Source organism: Rhopalosiphum padi, chromosome 4 (assembly GCF_020882245.1).
Source record: "Rhopalosiphum padi isolate XX-2018 chromosome 4, ASM2088224v1, whole genome shotgun sequence".
Lineage (NCBI taxonomy): Eukaryota > Metazoa > Arthropoda > Insecta > Hemiptera > Aphididae > Rhopalosiphum > Rhopalosiphum padi.
The window spans coordinates 25,665,760-25,693,294 of NC_083600.1; the positions used below are offsets into that span (position 1 = coordinate 25,665,760).

Here is a 27,535-nt window from a genome sequence, read left to right on the forward strand (position 1 = left end):
TGGACTTAATTGCAGATCAGAAGACTTCATCATCTTCTTTATCAGGAGAACCGAAATAAAGAAATATATTTGTAAGGTTTTTTTTATTGTTATTGGGTTGTTTAATTATATAAAAATAGAAAAAAAGTTGACGACCCCTAATGTAGATATTCGTGTTTGATAAAAAAAAAAAAAAAAAAAAAAGAATAAAGAAAATGCAAAATATTTAGAATTATTTATGATGTATGTTGAGGAGGGAGAAGGGCCTTCAGGTTCTAAATGTCTTTAAAACTCAATTGAACATATAATTGTTAAGATAACAATGAGATATAAGTATATAACACCATTTTAACAATTATCATTTATTTAAATTCCAAACTTATTTAATAACGTTAATAACATATTATTTTAAGAGTTAAAATATATTTTGTAATTTTTTTTTAAATATAGGTTTATACCTTTTTTAAAAATTGCACCTATTTTCAATATTAAATACTCGTATATTATTTTATTTAGATATTTCAATCTTCATTATTTGTCTGAACTAAGTATAATAGCTATTGCATTTAATCCTTAGTTGTATTTTTCTTAAAAACTCCTAGTTTTTTGGTTAGTTATATATAAAGTTAGAAGTACATAAGTAGTATAAATGTAGTATACAAATTTAAAAGGAAATAATATAGGACGTCTATTATTGTAATTGAAACGTATATAAATTGCAAGTTTCTAAGAAAATCATAAAGTTATTGCTATTAGCTTGAAGTATGATTTTTTTTATATTTTATTAATGATAAACGCTCTAGTTGGCACACGGTATTAAAATAAATTGAATATACTTAGCAATTCATATTAAGTTTAATAATATATTATATTACGTAAGATACAAGGATCAATGGAACAAAACATAATTTGGTGTTATTATTTGCAATGATTTTTTACAAAATATTAAGCTTAGAAAAAAATCAAAATATTTTAGTTTTTTTTCAAACATTAACAATTGGTTTATTAGCGTGAAAAGACAATATTACATTTGTTTATATTATGACTGTAGTAAGCAGAAGTAGATCTCGACGTAAAATTCGGTAGGCACATTTAAAAAGGATGATATTATACTTGAGGGCTGTCAATTTTGGAAAATAGCGAATAATACATATAACATAAATCATAAATCGTAAAATTTTCTTCTGAATTATTTCAAAGTTTCAATATGAAGCTCAATGGTTAATTATTTCAATTATAGTTTAACTGTAGTGTTTGTTTTTTTGTACCAAAATACAAAAAAATCAATTTTGGATTCGATCCAGTTTTATTATGAGACAGTTAGAATGTACCTACTCCAAAATATTGATTTATATTATTATTTATTAAATCGATCGGACGAGAAAAAAATAACACTTAAATATAAATGGGCATGAATAAATTATTGGGATATTATAATGTGTTGTATATTGTATTATATTATTATGTATAATATGTTTGGTTAATATGAGAGTGTGAGACCGTTAGAAAAATATTATTGATATTTTACTTTAGACGAATATCAAGTTTTTTAAATTATTTTTGTGATATTTTCATTTAACATTTTGATTATTTTTTCTAATTGTAATTATTTAAAAGTATTTATTCCTTTTTAAGTTTAGACCATTATTGTTGGACACATTAAAATTAAAATTCATTACAATGAATTTGTACGTAATTTATTATAGTATTACTGTAGTCGTCTAATGTTGAAATTGGTGTATGTCGTTTTAAATTGTCAGTTAACAAAATAGTTTAACAATACCTAACTTTATATGAGATTTATATCATTATTAAATAGTATAAATAGCATACGTTAGTTGAGCATATTGTGATATACCAAAGGATTTATTTTTGATGAGGATACTCGTCAGTTGCTTAGATAGGGTTTTATGTGTAAATTCGTTGAGTTCTATCGGATAGATGTGATTTAAAATATGAAAGGATTGGGTTACTTGCTCTAATAGTATTAAGTTTATTGATTAAAATATTATTATTTATTATATCAAATATCTGATAACAAATCTATAGCTGATTACTCCGATTTAAACACCATTTGCAGTTACTTATTGATAAAATTATATCAGAATAATAAATGATTAAGTTAGTAAATATTCCTATCGCCAGTGTACTGAAAAAAAAATGAGTTAATGGGAATTTGGAATAATTTTTGATTTTTAATAAAACAGCTGTAAAAACTTTTTTGTTTTAGATGTTTTATAAGATCTTGGTATAATACATAAACAAGAAATGAGATATCGCGATGATAATTATTTACAATAATATGAAAAAACAGTAGACTCTCGTTAATCCGGTCGTGCGATAATCCGGTAAGTTCTGCAGTAATCCGGCTATATTTTATTTTTACTATTTTCGCATAAACGATTACCAGAAATAGTCTTAAAAGCATCATTTCAAAAAAAAAAAATAAAATAAAACAAAATGATAATTATTTTAGACTTCTCCCACCAAAAGATTAATTCAACATAGTAATAATTTAGTATATAAAATTTTATAGAATAAATTAATGTTTTTCAATAAGTAAAGTTGCATTTTTATGTGAACCTTCATTAATCCGGCAGTATCTGATGTGATATCTTCCGAATACAAATAATGGATAAATAATAATATTTATTTTCCATGAACTTTAAACATAAAGATAATGCATTTTCCATTATGTCGTTTTATAATTTTTGTCGAATCATCGAAAATTGGCCAATTTGAAACTATTGTTTAAACACTACTATTTACTATTGTAAATTAAACTTATTTAAACATAATATAATTATTAATATAGTAATCGTATATTATGGTTTAAAAGAAATATAAAAATGTTTTTCAGTTATTTTATCGATTTTTATTTTTGAAATGTTAACTTGTTGATACTTTGATCTTTATTTCTTTAAGCTAAATCATTTTTATTTTTAAAACTTTACATTAAATTGAATGTTTTTATCGTGTATACATTTTATAGAATAATATATAGATATAGACAGTTCTATACTTTATTGATATATCAAAATGAGTTATAAATACAAATTAAAAATGTGAAAAATGAAATTGCGAATAAAACGTGTTTCACATATAAAAAAACATCAGTAATTCAATAACTATAAATGAATGTTACCATATTTAGAAAAAATAAATCTTTCAATGGTCTATTATAAATTTAGCGTTCTGCTCGTAATCATATAAAAAATACTATAATTTTCAATGGGTACCTACATTTTTATGTGTATGTAATACATGCTCAATATAACACATAATATATAACTATAAAATAGCATTTATTGTATAATGTATATAAGTAATGTGTTTCTAAATATCATCTAAACCAATTATAAATTCAGCCGTCAAAGTATTTATGACATTAAAATTATATTGCTATGTATTTCAAAAATAATGTATTATAGGTAGGATGATATTATATGATGTTATATTTGGCGCACAGTATTTTTTAAGTACAGTTTTTTTTTAATAGTAAAGTGAAGTGGCTAAATAATCGAAGTAAGGTGTAGTATGGTAGTTACTGTGTAACAGACGTTTATATATAGCTGTCAGTTATTCGGGATGCAAATCGGCACAGCAAAATTATTATTTGTCACACTACAATCCATTTATTCTTTTTATTAACTTCAATGCATATTATTTCGGGGGGATGTACACAGTTTCGGTCTGGCTCATGATTAGTCCCCAAGCAATGCAATTTTCAATGGACTCAAATTCTTCAGATAGATTAAAAAATATTTTAACTGCCTTTAATACATTGCAATACAACTATTTTTTATTTTCATGTAAAAATAAGTTAGGTAAGTTGACTATTTTTTTTCTTTCAAATTATTTATTATTTAAAGAAATATGTGTAATCAACAATATTTTATATACTTTTTTATAATTGCAGTCATAAAATGCAAAATAATATTCCTTATTAAAAAAAAAAAAATGTAATAAACATAAATAATATTAATTTAAAATAATAATAAATTATTATTAAAATAGTATTTTATTTATTTAATTGTTAAAAGATCCTCACATATTAATAATTTTATTTTTTGCTAATAAATTAATAGCAGTGGATTATAAAAATATCAAAGAGCGATAACCTACTTTTAAAATTATACCACATATTTTGTAGTGTAGCTAAATTGCTTATCCAGGACGCCATACGATCATTACAGAAATATTTTTTTTAACCCCTTTTAGTGCTATGTATATACAGTATACAATCACGAAAAACATTAACCTACAGTCTGTGAAAGTATTTACTCGTCAATAAAACGTTATTTAAGTTAAATATCTTAATAAATATTAACCAATTTTAGTTTTTGATTTTGACACATGCCCTTTGAATGACTTCAAAAGTCAATTGAGTAGATAAACGTTGGAAAAAAATTATCCATTTGAAAACCAATGTTTGTTGATTTAGTATTAAAATTTATTTTGCATTCTATTAAAATCAATAACCACCTTCAAATTATCGATATAAAATAGAAACTATAGAAAAAATATCATTGTTAAAACTAAAATATTAATAACTTATATATAAATAATATTAAATAATAAATATATACATCAAATATGACATAGTATGCCATTTTTGTTTGGACAAGTAGTCTTTGAGTACTAATATTCTATCTATTATTTTACAAAATTACAATATTAAAGTTAATACCATACTGATGAAATAAACTATAAGTTTAATTTTTTCTCATTTATTATACATATGCATTAACTAGTGAAATTATTTGTTTTTTTTTTTTTATTATTATTATTTGATAGAATTCTTTAATATTTGTGATATAACACTAAGTAGTTACATAGAATAGCTAGGTTATAAATAATTCAGAGCAACTGCCAATCGCGAAAGGTTGACCCTTAGTTACAAGCTTAGAAAATAAAGGGGTCTAAATTGACTATTCTTTTAATACATTATTTATAAGCAAGTAATACTTTTTAATAAATTATATTACTTACGTTTTTAAATATACATTTTATATTATATAAAATACAAGTATCATGCAAAAAATGAATAATTTGTATGTTTAATTAAATATAGAAATTTATATTTTAAAGTATCAACTATGTGTCATACTTATAATTTATAGCTAAATAAGCCTAAATTATTACACCTTAAATGTATATGATTTCACTATGAACCATTTAAATGTTGGAAATTGGAATCATTATTTTGTATTCAACCTCATAAATTTAGAAAACTATAATGTTTTATATTTTAAGCTCTAAACCTACACATTTATGTACAATAAGTTAATGACAATTAATTTCGTGAATTATAGTTAAGCACTTACTGTAAAAAGTGGATTTGTAAATAAATAAATATTTTGTTATTTGTGAAAAAATTTGTTCTTAGTTTCTGCTTATATTAGACACATTACACATATATGTCCTTGCAAAAAATCTTATTATTAATGAAATTTAAAAAATGAAAAAAATGATTTAAGTGAAACGAAAAAATTAATATAGGTGCGTAAAATAAGAAAATACATTTTTCTATTATATAATTATATTACATTACGTGCAAATCATTTAAATTCGTTGTTGTAAATAATAAAATACGGTTTAACTTTATTAGTGATAATATACAAAGTGTAATTTTTTTTTATCAGTGAATATTCATTATCTTAAAAACTTAAAGATTTTTGAATATATATATATATTTAATTTGAAGTCATTATAAAAGAACAAAACTTTATTCGTTAAATTTACGAATAGAGTTAAGCGAGCCTATGCCTTCTCAATCTATACATCTAAACTTTAAATACTTATAACTAAAATAAGGACTTAAATTCACTAAAAATCATTAAATATGCGTTACAAAATATTCACTTGTACATTTAAAAAAAATTGAATATGCAAATATATTATTCAAATTAAAAAATCTACAATTATAGTTATTTTTATTTTTTTAACAATTAATTATTTGAAAAATTAGTGTAAAAAAAGTTTTAAAAACTATTGTGTAATAAATATTAAAATAAAGTAAAAGTTCAAAAACGATAATAATATAAGATATTAGTAGACAATAATTGTTTACCGTTGAAAAATACACTGTATATTATTATATTTTATCATTAGCTTATAATGATATTGTTTATTGACTATTATAGATGTGTTACGTATACAATTAAATCTATTTATTATACAATCTTATCAATAAATGTACGAAGTACAATGAAAACAGCCGAGATGAATCAAATAATCATATGCAGTGTTTGATTCACTGTGATTAAAATCGTTCTTCTCGTGAAAACCAATTTAATTCACTCGGATACTGTACGTCAAGTAAAATTCAACAACGATGAAAGAGTAGTCGACGACGCATATTGGACGCTGTCACAGGATTTGCATTAAAATGTATTAAATTATTTAATAATATATTTTTATTGTTTATGTAAAAACTAAAAAGTGACAGACTGTAAATGGTTCAAGAATTGAAAATGACATCGTATAATTTTATTATGTTGTGGATTGGGAAATTGTAATTCTTTTAAACAAGTTTTTTGAAAATATACACATATATATTTATAGTTTTATAGGTAAGTATACAAAGATCATAATTAGTGTACAACTAAATATTTTTATAGGTTATTGTTTAAAATAGATTCACAATTGGTGTTGGTGTTAGTTTAAGAATTCAACAATAAAGAAGCTAACTATTAATTTTAAATGTTTTGGTCTTTAAAATTTGATAATACTATAAATAGTACATTACTTATTAGATGTTATCATGATATATACGATTTATAGTTGGTTTGTCTTAATATATTCGACAATGCAGAGTTTAATCAGACATTAATATTATATAGCAATCTACACTCTACGGCCTATGATGATCTTTAAAATTAACTTATTTTTGAAACGTGACTTTTGCTTTCTCAATTAAACGAATTTTATTGGAGTGGTATTACATCAAGATTATTTGTTATTGGATAGAAAGAATAAATAGTTTATCGTATAATAGTTTTGTAGAATGAAGACTGTATTTTATTTGCCTTAAATTTAAGTTATTGATTTGATCGTATAACTCACATGTAAATTGGTCTTTCAACGGTTTCAAAATATGGTTTATGCAACGTCTACAATATTATTACTACGTTTGATGGTTAACAGTTAAAATTAACTTTCTGTCTTAATATATAAGTCTATCTTGTACGGGAAGTAAATAAACTACTGTATAACTAAATAAGAATGTTAGAAAGTATAAATGTTGACTGAACTTTGGAAACAGCACAATAATTTGTTCCATTGCAAACATATACAAAACAAATATATATATCGTACTAAATTTATAAACCATTTCAATTACAAAGTTTGGGATTTCTGAGTTCTGGTAAAATCCTAAATCACAGACAAAATATAACTGTTACGCGTTGATTAGATTCTAATTTATAACTTAATATTTTCAGATTGTAAAGTTAGTAGTCCAATTATTTTTTAAATTAGAAAGATTATATTATTTTTATCAATAAAAGTTGTTCACCACGATTCCTTAATAAATCAATATATATTTGTATATTATATACATATTTAACACATAATATAATATTATTAGGTACGTTTAAGTTTTGTCACTTCTATATAGAATATAAATTTTCTTATATGTTTCTAAAAAATTATTTAATAATGTTAAGATTATATGCTTTTGATAATTTTATACGGTATATCATAATATCCGTTATGTACCTATCTAACGATTCTAACATACCATAATATGTTGGCCACATTTTATTAAATACTTAAATCTTCATTCTAGAAGTGGCTTTATATAAACTTAGTATCTATAGTATAATAATAACTTATTCAAAAAATATTAATTATCTCGATTTGAAATATAAATAAATGTAATGTAATCTGTAAAATAAGACACACAATAATTGATTGATTGGTATCTACACTAAATAGATACTCAAATATACATCATTATAGATAAAATAATTTATACATAAAAAAGAGAGTTATTTTGTCAGAGTTTATGTGGTTTGCGTAGGTATAGTTGTAAAAATGAAAAATTATAATATATAAAAATAAAAGCGAGGAAATTATGATGTATCTCATATTGATTAAATGTTTAATGTAAAATACAAAATATTACTAAATGCTTCGATATCAGTATTAAAATTACAAAATGTAGGTGAGCGATGTTAAATGTATAAAATATGAGACCAGTGCATTAGTATGTTAATGCTGAATATATACGAATAATCACGTTTTTAAATTTTGGTGGTTCAAAATACTTCAAATCGAACCGAGTTCATAGCCCAAATTTTATTTTGCGTATACTCACATTATACCTTATACATGTAAATATATATGATTATTTGAGACATAGTTGGTGTTTAGTGCATATTATTCGTATTATAATTTGTATTTATTTTTATGTACAAAATATAAAGCATTAAAATAGATGAAATTATTTTTGAAACTTTTCTATGAATTATATGAAAAATTTGTATTTATTTACTTTACTGTAAAATTAAATTCAAAATTACCAATTTATACAACTGTTATTGAGTGAATGGTAGAGGCATCTAATTATTCCAGTGATGCAATCAGGAAATTTTTTGATGAAGTGTGGGGTTTATTAAAATGTTTAACTATTGATAAATATTTAATAACACAACCCGAAATAAAAATATTTATGAATAATTATATTTTACTAAGTATTAAATTGGTGTATAATTCAATTTTTTTTTGTACCATATTCAAAATATTTCCAGTGTTATTCTAACTCTATAAGCATGTTTTTATAATATTATATATTAATATGATACGCCGTGACGTGATGATTTTTCGTGATTGTTATTTTTTCCACATAACTACGACGTAGGTATCGTGGGCATATATAAGTATAGCTGTGAACTATAACAGGTGTTACTTGTACAATGAATTGACAACGACCCAACCGTTATAACTATATAGAATATAGTGCATGTATTTAATATATATATATATATATGTGTGTGTATAGTTTGGGGGATAGTTTTATATTATGTGTATAAAAAAGTAATATCAGTGTGGAATATTTTTTTAATGCGTTTAATTCTCGTCTAAACGATGTATTTTAATATTATTATGTTATTAATATTCATGTAGGTGTGTATAACATTATAGACTCGATGCATGCAGCATTGTATATGAAAAGTTTAACCACGATAACCACGTGCAGTCAGCCCGTTTTATATGAGAATGTATATTTTTTTTATCGACATACGCTAGTCTCTTATGCCTGTTAGTGATAAAAAAAAAATTATTTTGCCTTCAGTTTTCAAATAGTTTCTGCGTTTGTATAAAAACAATAATATATACAGTGCCACTAATACTATGAAAAAGTTTCGTCTTTAACGATTATTGCATGCATTCACCAATATTGTTGTCCTGCAGTGTGCATCAAGTGCTATATTTTTATAAAAAACAAAATGCCTTCTCGTGATTTCATTTTTTTTTGTATGTTTCAAACCTGATGACTAACACACAGTCATATCAGTATGCATATATGGGAATACATATACAGAGTGTTTCTGGATGTCTGTGAAAATTCTGAAGATGACAATATTATCAATACATTGAGTGGTATAGAAAATATATTTTGCCGTTTGTGGAAGGAAAATTTCTAAGAATACTTATAAGGGTAATTTTATACTATTGATGGTAAACTTTCTCATGTCTGTAATAACTCTGTTATAATATTATATAATGATTTAAAGTTTTTAATACTATGAAAATGAAAATGGAAAAAAAAATTAAGCATATAAATTATAGTAAACAGTAAAAATAATAATAATATAATATTCTTTAGCTGTGGACTATAATTGTACTTGAGGTTCTAAGAAAATCAAAAAAATCATTAGTTAAATTGAACTCAAATTTAAGTGTTTTTCATAATAAGCATACATATTTTAAAAACAGTGACTTCTAATTTCGTGATAAATTTTGATTACATAGTGTACACCTATATATCAATAGGCGTTACCCTCTGTAGTGGATACTTCAGTTAAGTATAATGTTGAGCGGATGGAAGAGATCTTAACATTTATATTGGGAGAGTTAACCACCGCCCAGTTGGCCAGTTACAGTATCTTAAATTACTATTTATCGATAAAAATGTATTAAGTTCTATGAAATATTTAAAATCAAATAAATTTAGCAAACGTTAGATGTTAGATTAGTCTCAGTGTAAACAAAAAAATCTAAAAACACTCTGTATACAGTATACACTCAGTAGTTTTTATACGCGATTCACAAAATGCAACGAGAAGCAATCGAACGACGACGACGGGAAGCCTGTTTTTCTTTTTAGGAGACAACTTTTCAGTACCATTAAAAAAAATAAAAATAAAATATAACTGTCGAACGTTCTCGTCTCGAATTCCAAAACAGTAGGGTGTACTACCCGCGATCCAGGTAAGTCACGTAGGTCTCAAAGGTACGGCGCCGGCATTCTATGTATATATATATATATATATATTAGCTATCCACCCATTTTGTTACTGCTGCTGTAGTAGAAGTTTATATATATAAACACATACACATCCGTATACACGTTATATGGGTCGACTATTTCGATGTCGTTTGTATTATTGCGTTATCTCGTTGACTGCAGCGTGTCCTGTATTTACCGGCAAACAGCGTGACGTTTTTCTGCCCCGAAAACGTAAAATCACGACTAGGTACAACAATTATTACGTATATAATGATATATATATATATATTACATATAGTATTATAGCCATAGTGTTAATAGGTAAGAATATTTTGGTGATGGCTTAATCGTATAACGTAATTTAACCGAATGCCAAGTCTATATAATAATCCTTACCATTTCCTACAACTCAATATAGGACATTATCTAGATGTTTCACTTGGACCAGACACAGAGGACAACGTCAAAGTTATAATTTTTGTAAAATAAATCAATTTGTTCAACAAATAAAAAATAAAGATTCAAGTTATTAATGTAAAAAATAAAAATAAACGAATGACTAGCCTAAGTTGCAATATTAAGATCAATAAAATAAACACAAAAAATAAAAATATATTCCATCACTATTATTTGTATGAACAGAACTTAGGCAATCGTGGTATTATTGTAATACTCAATTATTATTATGTATTTACTTTAAATTACGAGCGGTTTAAGTTTGTTGTATACACGTATTAATATATTCTTATACTGAAGTCGTTTAATTATATTATAATAAGCCATTTTTCGTCGGAACGCTGGTGATCCGTACCAAACTTGTGCAATTTACCGGGAAGAAAAATGTATTTAATACATACCTATTATATTATTTGATAATATAATGCAATGAAAAAAATAATATTTGGTTGTAATTTGTATCAAACGTGTAAAAACATTCAGTAACATAACTTGTATACAAAGTTTTCGTATTGAAACTTTTTATTTTGAAACAAATTGTTTACTAATTGTTATGGCCACTTAGAAAAATTCATATTTGTATACATATATATATATATATATATATAAAATACACATTTTATTTTTACATTTTTATAAATGGCTTAAAATATCATCCAGTTTGATTAACCTATGAATGTGGTATAGATTATGCATTTTTTGAAACCATGTACGTTAATTGCATTTATAATAATAATTTGATCGAGTAATATATGAGCTGTACTACCACTACATATTATTATAGATTACTATTTTTACGATTTATTGTTAAATTTAAAATATATTATTAAATTTATTGATATTATTTACGATTATTATTTTATAGAAAATTAGGTATAACAAAATAACCTTTTTATACATTTTATAGATTCTAGACAGATTCATTGACTCTCGCTAACGAAATTATTCATACGAAGGTGAGTTGCATAAAATACTCACCATATAATGACATAGTGAGGAAGGAGTACAGTATTACTGTGGATTATTAGTTTTTTTCAGTATAAAATATTAATGTATGACGTGTGAAAGTTGTGCTAGTGCATAGGTTATCTAACAATTAGAAACAACGGTATTATTATTTTATATAGTTATTCTATTTCAATATTTGTCACAAAAACTATTGATATACCCTTGTTTGCGTGGTGGTTTTCTCGAAAATGTATTGTTTGTTAATTGTTATCACGATTTCAGTGGATAGTTTATAAGAGGGTTTTCTTCCAATCGAGAAAATACAATTACTAATGGCTGTTATGTGGGTGAAGACACACGACGGAATTACTGTACGCAAAGGGAACGAATAAACGCATTTACTGTTCTTATCCGTTTCTCGGTGTAAATTATGTGATTAATTTTGTCAAAAAGTTTTGGGTATAGAAATATACCTACTACGTACGTGCTGGGTACCATGAAAAATAAAACAAAACACGATACGTTTCCCACCACCAATACCCGTTGAAATGATGAAAATTTTCTCATCGTGATTCGTGGTTCATTAAGCATTCGGGTAATCATTTTTTAATAAAACTATGACACTTTATCATATCACCGAATACATTATATTTGTTAATTTTTTTTTTAAAACGGGGTAGCCAATATAATAAAAGTTAAATAATAACCAGAAAAAAGATAAGTATGTGTACAATATACGATAATAAAAATATATTCAGAATGAATAAATATATATATTTTAAATAAAATAAAGTATAAATTAATTAAATTATATGAAGGAACATGCGTTCTCATTCATCAGGAGCATGAATTAAAAGAAGTGTAATGTTATTTCTAAAATAATTGTTTTTTGTATATTTTATTATTTTATTTCAATATAATATAATATATTTTTTTAATTGTGAGGGAAATAGCATTTACGGCATCAGTAAAAACTATAGGTGATTACAGAATAAAATTTTCGAAGAATATTAATGAATTGCTCAGAGTAATCACGTGGATAGAAATATATGTTAAATAAAAAAAGTATATCGAATTTTAAAAACTCTCGTTGTAAATACTTTATTTATTTAGCTTCAGGCGTAAACTATATAAAGGTCTTGAATTACATTTACAACCCATATTCTGCGACAGATCGAACAATACAACAATTAAGAGTCTCGCAAGAGAACCAAAAATCTTAATAGTCATCTAACGAACCTTAATGTTTTTAAGGAGATAATAACATTAAAAACGTTAGAACGTAAGAACAGAATACAATAACACACGCATAGGTATTATTAACCTACCTCTTTAAAATATTCTCTTATATTATATATTTATATAATATCTTGTGCAAAGGCAAGTCTGATTGTCTAATATTCAAATTTATTTTTTAAATAATAAAAACTAAATATTTTGTTAAATATGACGTATTTTTTTTTATTGTATATTAATTATATATTCATTACAATATATTAAACAAAAAAAAAACTAATCAATTTCTTAATTATATTTACAATTGTAGATAATATTATGTACATATAAACATTATTTTAACTTTTTTTAAATTTACCAGAAATAGTCTAAGTTGTTTGTTATGGATTCTTTAACTAATTTATTAATTAAGTTAATTTTGAAAACTAATTTAAGCAATCTTTACTCGCGTGCATACTTTTATGAATTATAAACGGTACTGATCTATGATAACATATACTTTTTTCATATCATAGGTCATAATGATTATAATAATAATAGCAACAATAATATTATATTATATGAGATACGAAATAGAAATAACAGCGTCGATCTAATTAGGCAAATTAATAAAATCGAACTCGTCGCGTAACACATAGCCGGGTATCACAAAAGATTAAATCTTGAAATCCCGGAACGTTGCGGTGATGGTTTTCGACTTCTGAATGACGAATGGACGTACCTGCAGTATGATATATATAGGTAAATATACAGAAATGTATCACGAAACGTGCATTAATTTGACTAAGTGTTCAGGCCGGTTTTTGCGGTATATATACCTCTATATACAAACACATAAAGCGAGGGATCGAAAACCCAAAACCAGAAAATAGCATTTTTACTTCTGTTTTTTACTCTTCGAATATACTCGACATCATACAGAATCATCATATAAACACTCTTGTGTGGCAGCAGGTGTTGTATAGGCACACTGGTCGATTAATTTTATATAAACGTTATAGTTTGGTGAGACGTTATACGGGTATATTATACATATTTTTTTACAAATAAAAATGTTGACGTAATATCATCATAATACTGTATTATTTTAATAAACTGATTTACAACCGAAAATAATATTCAATGCTGCTTCAAAACATAAAGACGGTCTTAATGCGTATGTTTTTTCAAACCGAAAACATTTTTCGAATTTAAATTCTTAGAATCATAGTTTTGAACAGTTTTTAGATATTACATTTCATAGATAGCAAGTAACAACAATCATTATAATTCATTGTACAATTTACAATTTTTGTTGACGAACTGTTTATTTAAATTCTGAGACGGCTGGCTTATAATGCTTCTGTATTATGGTTATTTCTTTAAATAATATAAAAGTTAAATTATTAAGAGTATATCAGCACACTATTTGTTTTCTATTTCTGACCTATGCATAACATAAAAAAATTGTGTTCAATAGAATCAATAACATATTATGTTGTTAGTTTTAGAATTAAAGTGAATTGTCTTACAATCAAATAACTTAATGTCAAGAAAATTATCTATGTCCTTATTTTGCCTTTTTTGTGATACATTTTAATACGGCATATGAACTTTTTAAAATAGTAACATTTTACATATTTATACTCAATTTGCATTAACATTGAAATATCTTAAAAGAACTTATCTAACTCAGATAATGTTAATAAATTTAAGTTTGATAATAGTGCAATTCACTTAAATTCTTAAACTAACAATACGAGATCACTTCTACTGAATACAAATTTGTTATGTTACATGTGAGTTAAAAAGATAAAACAAATAATGCGTTGACATTTTCTTAAAAATGTCAATTAATTCTTCAAATAGTTACGTATAAGTATTTATGTGTACCTAGATGGAATGTAGATCACGGGTATTTGTTACTACGGGAGGATGACTGTGTACGAAGCCAAAAATATTGAGGTACCTGTTGTATATAATATACGAGTATGTACAAAATTGATGTTTTACTGATATTTTTTTCTTTTGAAAATAATAATTTATTTCCGACTGGCTTTAGTACATGAACTACCATGTTATAACTTATTTAATGGTACAGCTAGTATATATATATATATTTTTTGGTTTTAGCAATGATTTCTTTAATTATTTATTTGTTTATAAATTGTAAGTTTATTTTGTATTCTGAGCAGATCAAGCAAGCTGTTAATAAATGGTGAATGTTATTTTTTTACGTGTTTATCGTTTTGGTTAACATTTTTTTTAGGTGGTAAAAATTATTAATAATATCGTAATATTGTGATCGAAAATCTTACTAGAATAACTTTTTTTTTTAACTTATCAAGAGCGTTAAAACTGTTATATACCTATGACTTATAAGTTGTATTGTTATGTTTCATGTTATTATTCATGTAATGTGTATTGTAGTATACATTTACCTATATATTATAGAATAATGGGATATTTTTTTTCTAACTTAATTTTTTATTTAGGCAATTTGTTATAACAATTTTACAATAATCTCTGTATATACAATTAAATAAATAATATCATGAAAATAACTACGTAGCAGAAGTAAAAAGGTCACTCACTGTGGAGATACTTATTAAAAAATTCTAAAAAAATGTATCAATTTGATTAGGTTAGGTATGGTAACGTAAGTAATCATATTATGCGTCGGTTGTTAGGGGTAAACTTACAATTAATTGTTTGTTAGGGACAACCTGATTAATGTTATGCGAAATCGGTTGGGTAAAGTAATTATAATGTATATATAGGTTACTAAAGGCAACCTAAAGCAAGATTTTATAATTTAATAATTTAATTTTTAATTTTATAATGTTATCATTATAACAAAAAATTCACTATGATCACAAAAAAATTGTTGTATCGAATTCAAAAACATATTATTTATGTTAAATCTATAAAGAGTTTATTATTTTCACTGTTTTAAACCAGTTAGTCTATTATCCTTACGTTACCTATATATTTAATTCATATACTTATTTACTATCAGATGTATTGGTGATGTACTGGTGTATGTGGTGTGGTCAGATGTAGAATGGGTACGGTTCAGTACAGATAGATTTAAACATCTAAAGCGCCAAGTAATTTTTCATAGATGAATGGTCCAATAGTTTTGGCAGGAATTAATTATACTTTCCTTAGTTTCTATTTTAATAGTTTAAAATATGTTTCAAAGGAAGTAGTGTAAAATAATACCAAGAAAACAAATTCATAATAATCGTGAATTTATATATTAATACTAGATAACTAATTATTCTGTATGTGGTTATTGAAAAACACTAATAAGTAGAATGCATTAAATATTAAAATGTTTCATAAACAATTATACATTATGAAAATAAACATAGATGAGTTTTATAAAAATTAATTATATATCGAAAGAGTTAATGTAAAACAAACTATTATAATATTATAACATTACAATATCATATTATTCAAATACTTTAATATTATTAAGACAAATTCTACAAATCACGGGATATTTTATGTCAAGCGTATTCTGTGGAATAATTACTACTTTGTTTACACATAATTATCTATATCATAATACATATTACACTGCTACCGGTACTTACGTCTACATTTTTATAAAATTATACTTTAAATTCCGTTATGGTTCTTACATACATAAATGTATAGGATTTAAAGATAATTATTTTTGGTATTTTTATTCGTCATAATTTTTTTAGTTTTTTTTTACATAATAATAATTACATTTAAATATTTTCAATAGTACACTATAGTCCTTCATTATAGCAGAAAAATTAGGATGAATGCTCTTAATATCTAAAACTGTATAGATACCTATTAAAATCGGTTTATATTTTTTTACTTGGGATTTGCATTAATTATCGAAATTGACAGTTACAACTATGAATTTATTGGTCATTTCCAGATTATGATTAAGTTTGGAATTATAAATTATAAAATAAAAATTATTAAATCATATCATAAAACAAATGAATTTGATTATATTTTGCAATAGAATATAAATGTTAGGCATACAAGAAAATTGTTTGGAAAAGACAATATTTTGTCAATTTATATTTTACCTATCCAAGAGAATCGATATGTTTTTACTTAGTGCACGTCATTGACAATGACATCTATATTACGTTTATACTTATAATTAGGTATATTTTTGCGAGATCTCGTGGGATGTGTGTATTTTTTATGCATTTCTATGATAAAAATATGTTATAATTGCAACACGGCGTTCCATATAGGCAATTTAGCTACATTACTAGGATTATTTTTCAGTATTTCAAAATACTTATGATAAGATTTACGATTGATCGAATGAAACCAAATAACTAAATATTCAACATCCGATAAACGATAAACACAACTTGTATAGTTTCCAACGGTAGTCCGTCTTATAATAATTTACATCATGAGGTGAAAATCACCTGACGTAAGCATTGTTTCCAATAGTTTATTAAGACACTATATTTTTGTCTTTAAAAATTTAAAATTATTTCTCGTATACAAATGTGATTGACCAAAAATATCGAAAAAAGGAGAACTGTTCTATTACATAATATTATTTTAATATTTTTTTTATTAAATATGATTTTTGGCATATGGTCTTATCGAGTGGCATTATATTATTTAAAAATGTATGCATTATTTAAAATCTGTTTTAATATATTGGATATCCTTATAAATATAATTTTTGACGTAACATTGCAGTTGATGATTTCCGACAGAATGCCGTATACAGGGTCTTTCTTTTATCATTGATATCATTGACTTTTTTTCAAAATATTTTATAACATGATTTTTTCAAACTGTATGAAATTTTTATTTTTTCTACCCTTTTATTCAATAGTGAAACCACTATTAACTTTTGATTTTCAAACTTGACGAAATAATGAGTGTATAATGATAAAACAATCGCCCTGTATACTATTGGTTTCCATTTATCATTAACGTTGGTATGGTATTGAGTTAATATAAGTATAATTGTAAGAATATCACGAAAACACTATCAAAATCATAAAGTTTCTCAAAATAACTAAATTGTATAACCTTATCTAACATTTTTATTTTATTATTTTTCTCACTACCTATGTTGTACTCATATTTTTTAACGTTATACCTACATAAATTATCTACATTGTATTTAATATTCATAATACTAGTCAGTATCTAACTTAATGTTCACATTGTATACTATGCCAATAACCTTAGTTGTTGTGGCTTTAATAAAATAAAAAAAATAAAAAATTGTAAGAATGTTACTAAAACTGGTGTATAATTGATAGAAGAGGTCTTTCTTTAATATATGATATATATATATTATAAATATTATAATATATATTAGGTATATGATACTGAAGTTGTAACAGTAATATAAATGTTTGCGTATTATTCACGCATGCTTCGATGTAACAAGCCGATTCGATTTTATAATCGAGTTTGGCCAGCAAGAGTAAAACAAAATACACACACAAAAAAATATGTAATACAATAATCTATTTATATATATTTTTTTACACGCTATATCGTCTGTCGCCCGCTACGTTTTCCGAATAGCTAATTTTCATTGTTTTATGTGTACACGATATTTTTTTCTTTTTCTTCATTTTATATTATACCGTCGTCGTTGTCTTCGTTTCGGCTAGCAGACTATATATATATATATATATTTACGATATAATATAGCCTATATATCTCTGGGGAGCGCGTTACCGTCTTTTCATTCATCGTGGTATTCAACCACTGCATTTAAAATCGAGTTTTCACTCTGTATTTTCTATATATACACCAGTACGGACATTTAATATTATGTGTGATCATTTTCTTTCACTCGCGCAGATAATGAAATATCTATTTATTCTATTTATTCACTATTTGAGTGACCTTTTTATTTTTTATTAAAAATTCTCACATTGGCTTTAGGAAATTAAATTTAATAGAAAAAACATAAGGAAAATCTAAAAATTAGCAATTCTCACTTTGATGAATAAAAATTGTGTAATTTCAAGTAATTTTTATTAATCATTAATTTAATAAAAATACCACCAAACAATATGGAAGAAGCTCTTAGTAAAGACAAAAGTACAGAGATTTGAGACTTTACAACCAAGATTAATATTGAAAACCTGTATTTTTAACTTGTATATTATGTCAGATCAAAATTTTAAATCATGTAGTTTCATATATTGATATACATATTATATATCAGAAGTAATTACTAAAGTTAAATTGCTAAAAATAAAAAATAAAAAAATATTTCAAACATACATTAAAATAAAGAATTGATGAAGAAGATTCAAATACGTATCTATTAATTTATATCGTTATTGTGGGAAAAGTGCGAAAATGAATAATTGGATTATTAATCCAATGTAAATTTAAATACAATTTTGAATTAAAATCTTCATTGCAAGAAAAATCCCTACGAACGATTAAGCTTAACATATTTTACTACTAATTACATTAAACATCGCGAAGTAATAGTGAATTGTTAATTATATTGTGTATATAATTATAATCACAAGGAAAATCACCTATTGGCTATAATTGTTTAATTAAGCACAATTTATAGTATTATTATAAAAATGTTGAAAAATAATCTGGACTCTTCGTAGGTATTCAGCCGTAAAATAAATGGTTCGAATATGCTGATTATGTTTTTAATTAATGATATTATTATACGCGATACGCCTATATGATCAGTAAATATAAAATAATTATTATGGACGGAGTAAAAAAAAAGATGATCGTTTGAATATTGATGATTATTATCATAATAGCCGGTATGAGTACTGAAGAGAAGGTCTCAATAAAAACCAAATCCGTTGGTAAATCGTGGACTCAGAACTTAAAGATTCAAAATAGATTTTTTAGAAATTCACTTTTTATACATATATGACATATTATGTTTAGTTATTAACGTTCTTTAAGCATTGAATTTATTAGTTTTTCTTTTGTTTGTATAGATAAGTAGTCTAAAAGATGATTCAATTTTAACTTTGAGGGTGGTTTCTGATAGAAAATTGGATCTAGTTTGTACTTCAAAAAGGTCAAAAAATTATAAATTCCTAGAAATTTTCTTTCGATTTATATATCTATCAACTAATTCAAATTTAACACATAAATTACAGTAATCTATTCGACACCTACCGTATAGCAAATCGATATCTTGTTGCCTACATTTTAAAATAATTATTCTTTAAAAATAAATTGCTACGTAAGAAGATAGCATAATATATAGTTCGAAGTTAAAAATAATTGCTCTAATAGTCTGATGAATAATTCGATATTTTGAGATAGCACCTTACGCTCATAAAATATCAAAATGAAGAAACACTAAAGATCTAACTCGTGCGTGTGGTAAATCCACCTACATATTATATAAGTGCAGTTAATGACCAGCTTTATAATATACTCGACTGCAGTCATCCGGTTGTCGGGTCACGTCTTGTTCGTCAGCTCATCTCGTCTGCACGATCGGTGGGATAAAAAAAAAAGTACCTATAAAAAATATATCGTGTACATCGAAAAATAATGCCGAGATCGATCGCAACCGATGTTTGTCATGAGTTTTCCGTCGATCCGTCCGGTCGGTACAACTACGTGATGGCTAGATGCAGATACACGCTTCCTTTTCCCTGCTCATCACCACCACTCTATGTCCCTACACCGGGTAACGATAAAAATGTATAATTTGCTACCATACAGTGGCTTAAAATAAATAATATCATATTATTATTATTATTATTATGGTAGGTGCACGTTTATAGCGAATGAGAAAATATATCGATCAGAATATTGGTCGCGCGACACGCATACCAATTATATTATGCTTTATAAAGTGGGACATATAATATTATTATAATATCATAATACTATAATAGTGTGTGGATAAAGGTTTTAAAAAAAATGATCTTAGTCGAACGCTATTCGTAGTCATACGTTGTATAATATGTAGATATAATACGTAAAACAGTTTGACAGTCTTACAGTCTTGCTATATAGCCACTATATTATGCTGTATGACAAATTATATAAAACTAAACTATTTGGGTCCCCGAGATTAAAATTGTATACTTCGTAGGTGGGATTCAGGTTATTAAAGATGTATTGGTACACTGTTAGGGTTCGTGTTAATTTTGGTCTACTCTAGTTGCATCCGTATACACGACATTAGGAGATACTACGAATGATTAGGTATACGAATTAAATGCATAATAATTTACATTCTTATCATAATATCAATTAAATATTAAATATTTTTAAAGTCTTAAAATGATTTTTAATTTAATGTGTATGTTAATTAAAATCAGACGATACAAAACGTATGCTTAACCGGTGTTTAATTCGATTATAAATAAGAAGGAAAATAAATTTAATTTCCAATAAATATTTGAATCTAACTATAGTAACCAGTGTATCTTCATATGAAACCATTATGGTTAGAAACCTAGCAAACCAAATCCCAAATTTGAATATAGCCGTAATCATAAATTAATTTGTACAATAGGTACATAAAGTCATAAAATGATATATTCCGAATTTGGATTGGTCTGCTTTGGAGACCGAAACAGTGTATAACTTACTATGATTGTAAATTTATATATAATTAATACTTATGAATCACTACTTTAGTAAATTTATGCATTTATAAATATAACCATAATGTTTTCAGTAGACCGCAGCTCTAGATTTTTTTTTGTAATATCGTAATAACGACTATTTTTCAAATAAAATAATTATTTTATCACATAATGAGATGCAGTATAGATAACTTATGTGTGTATGAACGTAAAATCAAATATAAAAATACAGATTTAAAATAAGGTCAATAACAGATTATTTCTCAGTATAAATTAAAAAAATTAGTGCACGACTCATAATATGATATTTTGCATCACGTTTGTTTACGTTTTTTGAACTGGTATTATCAGATTTTATAACATTATCTGTTTATTAGTTCATAGCACGTAGATAAACAATAACAATAAAAATATTATTATGCAGCGTTATAGTTGAAACTAAAATATCCGTAAACTCAAAGTTGTCAATTTTTAAGTGATAACGCTTTGTTTGAAATAAACTATAATCAGTGTAATAAATTAACATAGGTAAATATAAAAAAACATACTAATGGCAAAATTATAATGACTAATAAGTAATAATTATAATTTTAGTTGTAGTTTTTTGCATAATTGCTGCATTAGTCACGACTATAACGACCTATTACAAATAGACATCCACTTGAGTTAATAAGTTTTTTTATGGTAGACACGCAATTAAAACGTGATTTTGAGAATGGTTAGGAGGGGCAGAGCTTATTAGCAAGTACTACGATATTAATTAGCCTGTCTACTCTATATACTCACTGTGATGGAAGCAGCGGCGTCAATAGTCCCATTTGTTGGAGGAGAAGTGAAAAATAATAAAGGTATAAACTCACAGTCTTTGTATATTATTGTTTTAAATATATTATTACATAGATAGTATATTAAATGTATTATGTTAATAGAAGACAGTGTACCCATATGTGTTATTTCCGTCTTATAAAACAAAATATAGCAACATTTACGTTTCAGATAATTTTATTCTCGTTATTTTTAAATGTATTATATCATATTTATTTTTAAATTTTAAAATATTCATTACTTGTTTATAAGTTTAAGCATAAAAAATCTTGGTGACCCCTAAATAATGATCATATACTTTTAAATTTTGATAAGAGATAAAATTACTATTATATTAAAAAACGGATTATTTTAAACATAAAATGTATGATTTTGTTTGTTAATTAAAAGGAGACGACACATTCGTCCTCTTAAGACAGGGGTTGCCAACCGGTCGATCTTTCTAGGAATACATGTCGATCGTTATAAAAATTAATTTTACCATTATCGGCCGATCGCGTAATAAATAATCGGAAAATGTGAATTGCTATATTGTATTCTAGGAATTCACCATTATTGGTATATAAAATGGCTTGAAGATTTTGCATTTTTAATAGATATTACTGAATAAATTAATTTCCTAAATTTAAAGTTACAAGGAAAAGAAAAACAAATTATTAATATGATATCAGATGTTCAAGCGTTTTCTAGTAAATTAGCATATTGGGAAAATAAAATCAAAAATTATGATGTACAGAATTTCCCTACGCTTCAAGAAACAATAATTAATTATTCTAAAAATATTTATGATCCTACAAACCACATAAATATAATTCAACATTTACGTTCCGAATTTAAAAAAAGATTTAACGACTAAAATACTTGAGTCAGTTGCGCAGTTTATATCAAATCTATTTTCTGGGATTTTGAGACACAGTTTTGGAAACACGCGAGTACTCATAATACCCAAATCTACGAAGCATTGCCCTTCGTATAACTTCATTTTTTGATTCAACTTGGTTATGCGAGTCAACATTTTCGAGTATGAAATACTTAAAGAACAAACATCGGTCAAAAATTACAAACAGTAATTTGGATTTAAGTATACGAGCAGCTATTTCTAATTATATACCAGAATTTTCAAAACTTGCAGAAGAAAACCAATGCCAGTTATCACATTAATAAATTATTAAATTATTATTTGAAAAAAACACCTTTTTTTTTTTGCTCATCAAATAAATCTCTTCCTAGGTCGATCACTAGAGTCTTAAAATTTTAAAAGTAGCTCACTTGTTTGAAAAGGTTGGCGACTCCTGTCTTAAGAGGTAATGGATAGACAAAATTTACCATATCATAATTTACTCGTATATTTATTAATATTTATTTATTTCATTTACTATGATAGTAATGATTAATGAATATGCAGATATAATGTATATGCATTATTATAACTTTATTAATGTTGTCAGGAATAGTTCAGTTTTGTAAAAAATAACTAGATACAAAAAAAACTAAGACACTGTTTAAAAAGCTAGTAACTAGTAAGTATGACGAAAGCGTGAAACGAACTAAATGACAGATATGTGTATTGTGTATTTTGTAAATTTGAGATACCACCATATATTTCGTAATTGTGTAATTGTCTTACTTTTCGATCCCTCTTTAGGTACAATTATAGAAATACAACAATCATTGTTATAGTACATTAAAAAAAAATATATATTATGTGTGTTAAAATGTTATTTAGTGTTCCAAGGTAAATTTGAAAATTTATATATGTATGGTATTATACCAGCTACTATATGCATACTATTTAAGCGCCATTAGGGATTTGCTAATTTAAAGTGGTCGCATGATGAAAACTCCATTACCCCACTATTTTTAAGTTAGTTTAAATGCACACAGAGCGTTCTATATAAGCTAAACTGCGCAAATACAAATATAACATTTCTGTCGTGTTACACTGCCATTTGGGACAACATGAAACTTTGTTGACAGTTAATTTTCAACCTTCAGTTACCCACAAGAATGTAAACACGTTTTCGTCCACTGTGTTTTCTTTAAAACGATATGCGAGCATAATATGATACTGAATATATGACTGAACTATCACGGCTATTGTACTATTATAATTTAAAGAAAAACACATAAATAATAAATGTGGTGCGAGATTTATGCCTATATTTATGTAACGCACTATATTGTGTATATATACTCGTAATTTGAAGTTTGAACGTTCTAACGAGGAACGATAATAATATATGGGTCAAGTCATTAATCCAACATTATGGTGTATTCGAATTAAACTACTCATTTAAGTTGTTTTTGAGTAGATCATTCATTATAAATCATATATTCATATCACACAATTCTAGACTATGCCTACAAATCTGAAATAAATGTTTTTTTTTTTTTTTTATTAAATTATAATAATTTATACTATTAAGTACCTAGTGAAAAATGTGCTAGTTTGAAGAAAGAAAGTAAACTAAGAACAGACACTAATAAGAAGAAAAATATTCTTTACATTTGAGTAAAGTGAGGTGTAATCATTTTAATAATAATTTATGTACAAAAAAAAGTATTAAAAATGTAGTTACAACATTATTACCTACTATTAAGGTGAACAAATCTATAAGTTTGAATAACCAACGGTTGTCTAGTGTGCAGAAAACATAATAAAAATCCGGAACGTCGTAAACAAATATTTTATTAATTATTATCATAACAAATTTAGTGAATTTTGTAATTTATTGTTATACGCGTGTTTCACATAATTGTATTCTCGTTGTAAAAAGGCCTATTTCAAATTGCAATTATTATAAATTCAAAATATTTACTGAATATCAATATTATTTTTCAGTCCATTTCTATATTATGTAATGCTTCATACGCCAAATAACTTTCGATACTTAGTGTTTATACTTTTTATAGTAATAATATGAATATTGTACCTCTATCTGTCTATTTAATCGTATTCATCACCTTTGAACTTAAATCTACAAACATCAAATATTATTATGTGTTCTTTCGTGTCAGTTTTCATTAAATCAATCAGTCCCACAATCTAACCCACATACATATACTCTCACTGACGTTGAATTAGTGATAAGGCTCGCTTTAAGAGAAGTTTTCAATTGTTAGACTGGTCAAAACCGTGTTTCATTCAAAGTGATTATAACTGACCATTATTGAAACCTGGTTTACATATATTTTACACGGACAATGTATAACAATGTAAGATATTGTCTGATTTAATAATTTTACTAAGAGAGTCAGCGAAGAAATATATGGAAAAGGTTATGATAGATGTAATTGTACTAAACAGTGTTTAAATAAAAAATTGAAATGTAAAGCAGCAGATGTAATTCATAACATCATTTCAATAATAATTGTTCAAATAATAGTTAATGTAATAATATTAAATTAATAAAATAACTTACTAATAATTAATAATGTTTTAAAATAAATATATATTTCAAATATAAAAATAAATAAATACTAATGGCCTTCGCTGCTTAGGATGTGTTTAATCAATAATATATATATAGATAAAATAATGAGAAAAAAAATTTAGTTTATATTTCCCAAATTATACTGGGCAATTTCTTAAATGTCGGGCAATATATCATTACGTCCGATCCATACGCGTATAATGTATATTTATGTATAGGGACAAACATTGTTTGACGGTCTACATAGCTCGTTACAGAGATGCACTCAGCGTTGGTCAACTATAGATGTCTACGGATTTGGCCTATCAATTGAAAATCGTTTTGAGTAGCCCATATAGACCACGAGGTGTGAAGAGGTCTCATTTCAGAAAATGTAATGGGTTATGTATGTACAAATTTCTCGGAAACTCCAAAGCCAACGCTGTTATAGATTTTCTCACGTCTACTTTTAACGCCGTCAAATCCATTATACTTCTGTTGCTTACAAATTAACTTTCATTACTAGCTTTCCTTTTCTTTTGAAAACTATTTTTTCGTATAGGTACCTGCGCTGGCTGAACCTACTTACTTACTAAAATTTACGTTATATGTTATTTGATTCATTTAATTTTAATATGTTGTATTATATGTCTTATGTTATTAATTTAATTGGTGAGATACAATTGTAATATGCATTTAAATATCACAATAAAATAATAAAGTAAACTTATATTATATAATAATGTGTTAAACAATGTATAAAAATATAAAATAATGTATAATTGAGACCTTTGTACTTGTATTTTACAATGAATTTGTAAAAACTAAATGTATTACAACTACAATAGGAATGTACCTACTTAACATTATATATATTTTTAAAATCATAATGGTTTTTAACGCAAGTTTACAAGGAAAAAACTTAACCTAATATTAAAACTACTGTGTTTAGTATTAAAACCCTTTGAAATTTAATTTTTAGTTGAAGAGAAAAAAGTTTCTTTGAATTTCCACTCGTTTATTACAAGACTGGTCTTGTCATTAAATATACTTAAACGTGTGTTCTTAAATCGCCTGCCGAAAATATAAAGCATCGTTTTCGAAGTAATATTTAAAATAAATTAATTACAACAATTATGTGGTAAGTTATGCATTCAAATGATGAAAATAAAGTTTTAGACTAGCTGATAATAATTATAAAAAAACTAAACATAAAACATTTTTATTTAAAAATAATAATTAGTTATATGGAAGTAAAACATATAAACCGTAACTATACTCGTATTATATGCATGCATATTTTATGTTTGATGATAAATCATCGTCATTGATGATGTGTAAAATAAAAACATTTAAATCGACAATCAGAGTTGTAATACTGTATGTGTCATTTGATACATTAACTAACAGTAAATTTTATTACAATTACAACCCTGGTAGGTATTTTGTATTCAAACTTTCAAAATATATTCATTGAATTTCCTTGAAATTAAGCTAAATTAAGTAGTTCATGTTTATTTTGTTCAAAAATACATATCTGTTATAATATTTAATCAAAAAATATTATAAAAAGGGTTGTTGTTAATAAGACATTTTTTTTTTTTACTATAAAATTCTATGAATTATTGCATATTAATAATGTAATA

The 27,535-nt window shown here is 25.1% G+C and overlaps 1 protein-coding gene and 1 long non-coding RNA gene across 2 annotated transcripts in view; one reads left to right on the forward strand and one right to left on the reverse strand.

Moving 5' to 3' along the window:
• The window catches only part of LOC132929151 (lachesin-like), an 82,851-nt gene that overhangs the window by 12,869 nt on the left and 42,447 nt on the right, over nucleotides 1-27,535 (reverse strand). The gene's annotated exons all lie outside the window — the stretch shown is intronic.
• LOC132931051 (uncharacterized) lies at nucleotides 22,437-26,632 on the forward strand. The gene is made up of 2 exons (XR_009662321.1): nucleotides 22,437-22,499; nucleotides 26,129-26,632. It is a non-coding gene; the product is annotated as an uncharacterized LOC132931051 (long non-coding RNA).